This window comes from Fringilla coelebs (genome assembly GCF_963513975.1).
Source record: "Fringilla coelebs genome assembly, chromosome: 3".
NCBI classification, from domain to species: Eukaryota; Metazoa; Chordata; class Aves; order Passeriformes; family Fringillidae; genus Fringilla; species Fringilla coelebs.
Window position 1 is genome coordinate 114,701,870 of NC_140030.1, and position 4,752 is coordinate 114,706,621.

General features: G+C 55.5%; 1 long non-coding RNA gene across 3 annotated transcripts; it reads left to right on the forward strand.

Annotated features, from left to right (window-relative positions):
• The first annotated feature begins 677 nt into the window (after positions 1–677).
• LOC311152490 lies at positions 678–4,306 on the forward strand. 3 transcript variants are annotated; one of them, XR_014616070.1, is made up of 3 exons: positions 678–745; positions 1,255–1,712; positions 2,047–3,970. It is a non-coding gene; the product is annotated as an uncharacterized lncRNA (long non-coding RNA). The 3 variants fall into 3 exon arrangements; XR_014616071.1 differs by lacking the exon at positions 678–745 and adding an exon at positions 4,059–4,306 and having other exon boundaries at positions 758–1,712; positions 2,047–3,908; XR_014616072.1 differs by lacking the exon at positions 678–745 and adding an exon at positions 4,059–4,306 and having other exon boundaries at positions 758–1,712; positions 2,047–3,881.
• The last annotated feature ends 446 nt before the right edge of the window (positions 4,307–4,752 follow it).

A 4,752-nucleotide genomic window follows, 5' to 3' on the forward strand; every position in this document is an offset into this window, starting at 1 on the left:
CAATCAATATTTCAGGATATTTGTAAAACCACAAAAATTAAATTAATATAAATAATAGGAATAGACGTAATATATTTTATAAATTACAGAACACATCCGTATCCGTTATAAAGATGCATGTGAATATAAAGATGAAAAATATAAATATTAAATGTATTTACATATGGTTTTGAATAAAGCGGGCTTGTTTGGCCCTTGTTGGGTTATAGGCAGGTTTTTGGGGTTTATTCCGGAGGAGTTTTTGGCGGGGCTCCGCCCTGTTCTTTTTCGCCGCCTTCCCTGCCCGCAGCCCCGAGGCGCGCGGCGGCCCCCGGCTGGGGTGGGCGGCAGTGCTGCCGCCCTGTGGGCAGAGCGCGGTACTGCAGCGGCGCAGCGGCAGGCAGCCGCCAGGCCGCCATGTTGGGAGTGGCATGCCGCGGGTGTCGCGGACTCGCTCGACCTTCTCGATATGGCGGCGAAAAAGCGCGGGCAACTCGAAGGCCCCCGGTCCGTCTAACCGAGTTGCCTGTACGGAAACCCGACGCCATGGCGGCGCCGGCGGGATTTTCTGTGGCGTTTCGAGTGCCCCGGACGCGGGCTGTGCGGTCAGCGGCGCGGCGGGCGGGCGTATTTGGGCGGGTCTCTGACAGGCAGCAGGGTAAACGCCTATCTCTGCCGGGGTCCTTTCGCAGCCGTCGGGTTGGGGACGGCGTGTCGCGGACGCGCTTGACCTTCTCGAGATGGGGGACGGAAGTCGCAGTCTCCGGTAAGCCTGCTGCCTTGGGGACAGGCAGCGGTACCGCAGGCAGCCCCCCGCCCCGAGCCAGCGCCCTGCCCCTCGCCGCTGGGTGCCGGGGAAGGCGGAGGGGCGGCGGGAGCGAGCGGCGGGCGGGTCGGTGTCTGTGAGGGGAGGGGTGACGGGCATTCCGGAGCGCAAAGGGACGCCGCGGCTGAGAAGAATGGCGGGGCGGGGCCGGTTTCGGCGGGCGGCGGAGGCGCGGTCGCAGCGCTCCGCGGGCCGGGGGCTGCGGGCGGGGGCGGGCGGGCGAGCGGCGTCGGAACAGGGCTGCGGCCCCCGAGCCCCGCGCGCGCCCCGCTCCGGGCGGTGGAAGCGACCGCGTGCCCGAAAATCCCGCCGGGGCGGCGCAGGAGGCGGAGCGGGGTCCCGGCGCTGCCCGCCCTTTGTGCCGCCAGCTTGAAAAGGTGAGGCGAGTCGCGTCGCCCGTCCCGTCCCGCCGCCTCCCTGTGCCGGTGAACTTGTGTGTGGCTTGGCAGGTCCGTGCCGGTTGCCGCGTCCTCGGTGGGCAGAGGGCTCTGACCTTGGCCGGATGGGCTGGTGAGTACTGGATCAGTGGGGATGTGCTTTTATGTATTTAGTGACCTTTACAGATTTATTCCCCAGGTTTTTTGAGTTCCTAGAATGATGGAATCATTCAGGTTGGAAGGGTCTCAAAAGATCACCTCGTTCCAAGGCTGCTGCCGTGGGCAGGGACGTCTTTGCCTAGGCCAGCTTGCTCAGAGCCTCATCCCAGAGCACCAATGGACACTGAGAGGCGTGGGGCAGGCACAGCATCTCCGAGCAGCCTGTGCCAGCCAGGTGCCAGAGGAGGAAGAAAGCCTTTCCCACCCGGAGCAGAGGCCGCCGCAGCTCCGTGTAGCCTTGTGTCACCGAGTGTGTGAGACGGAAAGGCCCTTGCCACGGAGGGATAGCAGCACGGAGAGAACTTTTTCGGGTAAAGCAGAGCAATGGAACGCCACAGTAGCCTTCAGTTCTTCCAGCAGGTTTGGGAACGACTTGAAGGAGGGGAGCGGAGCTGGCCGGGCGCCTGCCAGCTCTGCAGGCAGTGGGACGGAGAAGCTGCACTGATCTGTCTTCTTGCCCGAGTCTTTAGAAATGAGGCACTTTTCTGCAGCTCCTTTTCAAGCGTTACACGAAAGTTCCCCCTAGAAGTCCGAAGGGAGCTGTTTTCTTAGCAGAAGGAAGTCAGGAAGAGGCAAGGCAGGCAAAGACATCAGATAAGCCTGGGTCAAAAACTTGGCTAACCTATTTCTCCCCCTTCCTCCCAGCAGCCGGTTTTGGAGCGCTCTGCAGAGATCTGCGCGGGAGGAAAAGCAGAGCCGGTCACTGAGAAGTGACGGGTGAGCTGCGGTGAGGACTGCTGCTCCCCCTGCCTTGGTGCGGGACCTCCTGAGCTCCCCTTCCCGTGGTGGCGGCGTTTCTCCTCTCATCCAGCCAAGCCAGACACCTCCGAGGTCACGAGCGGGGAAGGTTTAAGTTCCGAGATCTCCCCGGTAAGAAGCGACAGGACAAGAGGAAATGGCCTCAGGCTGCAGCAGGGAAGGCTCAGGTTGGATTCGAGGAACAATTCCTTCACTGACAGGGTGGTCAGGCACGGGAGCAGGCTGGGCGGGGAAGCCCCCATCCCCGGAGACATTTAAAGGATGTCAAGATGTGGTGTTTAGGGACCTGATTTGGGAGGGGCTCGGCAGTGCCGGGGCAGCAGCTGGGCTGGATGACCTCAGAGGGCTTTTCCAACCTGAAGGATCCTATGGTTCTGGAAAGCCTTGACTGCCCTGGCTCTACCACAGCCTCTGGATGCTGACAGAGTGAGGCTGGTCATAGGCCTTGGAGGTCCCTGTCCCCCAGGGAGGGGACAAGGCAGTGTCACCTGCGGGGAGGGTCTCGTCCTCAGAGAGCAGTCAGTGGCTCCAGCCCTGCCCGGGGCTCTGTGTGCAGCCTCAGGGTGGACACCTGCCCTCAGGTTTCCCTCCGGGCATCCGGGAAGAGAACCGGGTCCGTCCGTGTGACAGCTCCAGGGCTTGCAGGCTTTGGGACTTTGCAGGTGTGTGCCTCGTGACAAGGTGGCAGGGACGTGGCACTGCCTGGCAACGCTCCCGGCCTCGGATCCTTGCTGCTTTCTTCCTTATCCCATAGGGGTTTACCAGCAATCCTGTGTCTTTTCTTTAAAACCGTCCTTGGGATAGCTCAAAGAGAGGGTAATTGGTCATTTCAAAGCCTACGTGTTTTACCTGTTGGCACTCAAGAGAAAAGACAGAAAGCTGCTTTGCATCCTTCTGCCTGGGAGTCACTGTGACACGGGGAGGTGAGGAGGGGGCTGGCCCGGGTCAGTCTCTGCTGAGCCTCAGCCCTGGCTGCTCCTGCTTCCAGGGTGAACCCAAAAGCTGTCATGATCAAAAGAGCAGGCAGCCCCTCTGTCCTGAGTCACAGGGGCCATTTCTTCCTAAGTGACTCAGGATGGGAAATCATTCTTGGAGCTTCAAAAGAAAGAAAGAAAGAAAAAAAAAAGCCGTACGTACGTTTATAAGTGTGTCTATATACACATACATTTCCTTCAATGAAGGAGAAAATCTCAGAAATATCATGTCACGTCTGGCTTCCTAGAGAAGACCCTTAACTCTGGGCTTCTGCAAGCAAATGTCTGTGCATTTCTAGGACCATTTCCCTTCTTTTTGTGCCTCCCACAGTAATCCTCTCCCCTTCCCCATGGCAAGAGGAGTTTGGTGATTTTGCTGCCCTGCTCTCTCCGGGGTGTCGCAGGCTGTGTGGCAGGGAGTGAAGCCTTTGTCGCTGCTCATCAGACCTTTTCCTACAGAATTCTACCAGCAGGGATAAAATTAGATTAGACTTGTGTTACTGAGCTGTCAAGTGGAGCAGGTAACATTAGGAAAGGGTTGTTTCTGAGCTGCTGTTCAGTAGAACGTGTTTCCCCTTTCCAGCACAATGCCCCCACCCAGGAAGGGATTTTTTTGTGGGTCAGCCAGATGTGCTGCTGCCTCCCACTGAGGCTCTGAGATGGAGCTGAGTTTGCATTCCAGTGCATCGGAACAGAGGGTCATCAGAAGTTTTCTCAGCTGCCTAAGGCACAGCCCCGTGGAATCGAGTGAGCCTGAGCTCCTGCGTGCTTGCTGTGAGCCTTGAGATGAGTGTGCACCGTTGCAGGCTTGCAATTTCTTGAAGCGCACTAAGGGAACCAGCTCTGGGTTGGGAGGGAGGGAGGGAGGGAGGGAAATGCTCTGTATAACACGTGCCAGTTGGTCTGTGAAACTCATCCTGGCAGGACAGCATGAAGACTGGAAGTGTAAGAAGACACGGAGTGACACGGAGAATCTGACAGGAGCATCCAGAGGACAAGTGCACGAGTTTTGCTTTTTGCTTGGATTCAAACTCGGAAGTTGTAAGGAATTTTGGAAGGAGATGGGACGTTTCAGAAGAAGAGGAAGGAGGAGAAGTTGTTGTTACAGCCCTGGCAACATCTTTTGTTCTAGCTAATAGAAGAAAAAATAAAAAAGAAAAAAAAGTGTGGTTTTTTTTTTTCCTTCAATAATATATTCATTGGTGGTGTATGCTGTGTTATTTTCTATTTTGGTATTATGAACTCTGTGCAATTTGTTTTTTGAGTCAAGCTGACTCTATGGATGGCTTGGTTTGTATTTGAGGTAGGATTAATTTCAGGAGGTTTCTGTAATAGACTTCTGGTACGTATTACTGGGATTTTGGTGTTGTTGATTGCATGTGTAAACGTAGAGGTTTGGTAGGGCTAGCTCGGGTGCTGGAGTTTTGGGTGGTAATTGATTAGATGGCTTTTGTTAGATGCAGTTTTTAATTTTTGAAAGGGTTTTTTTTTACTGTAGCGGTTTTAGGGTGGTTTTTAAGAAATGACTGTATTGTTTTATGTTGTTTATGTTGTTTCTGCTTGGTGTATGCTAAGGGCTTCTTGAACGTGATGGTTTTAGTGTTCCCAAGTTCCGATT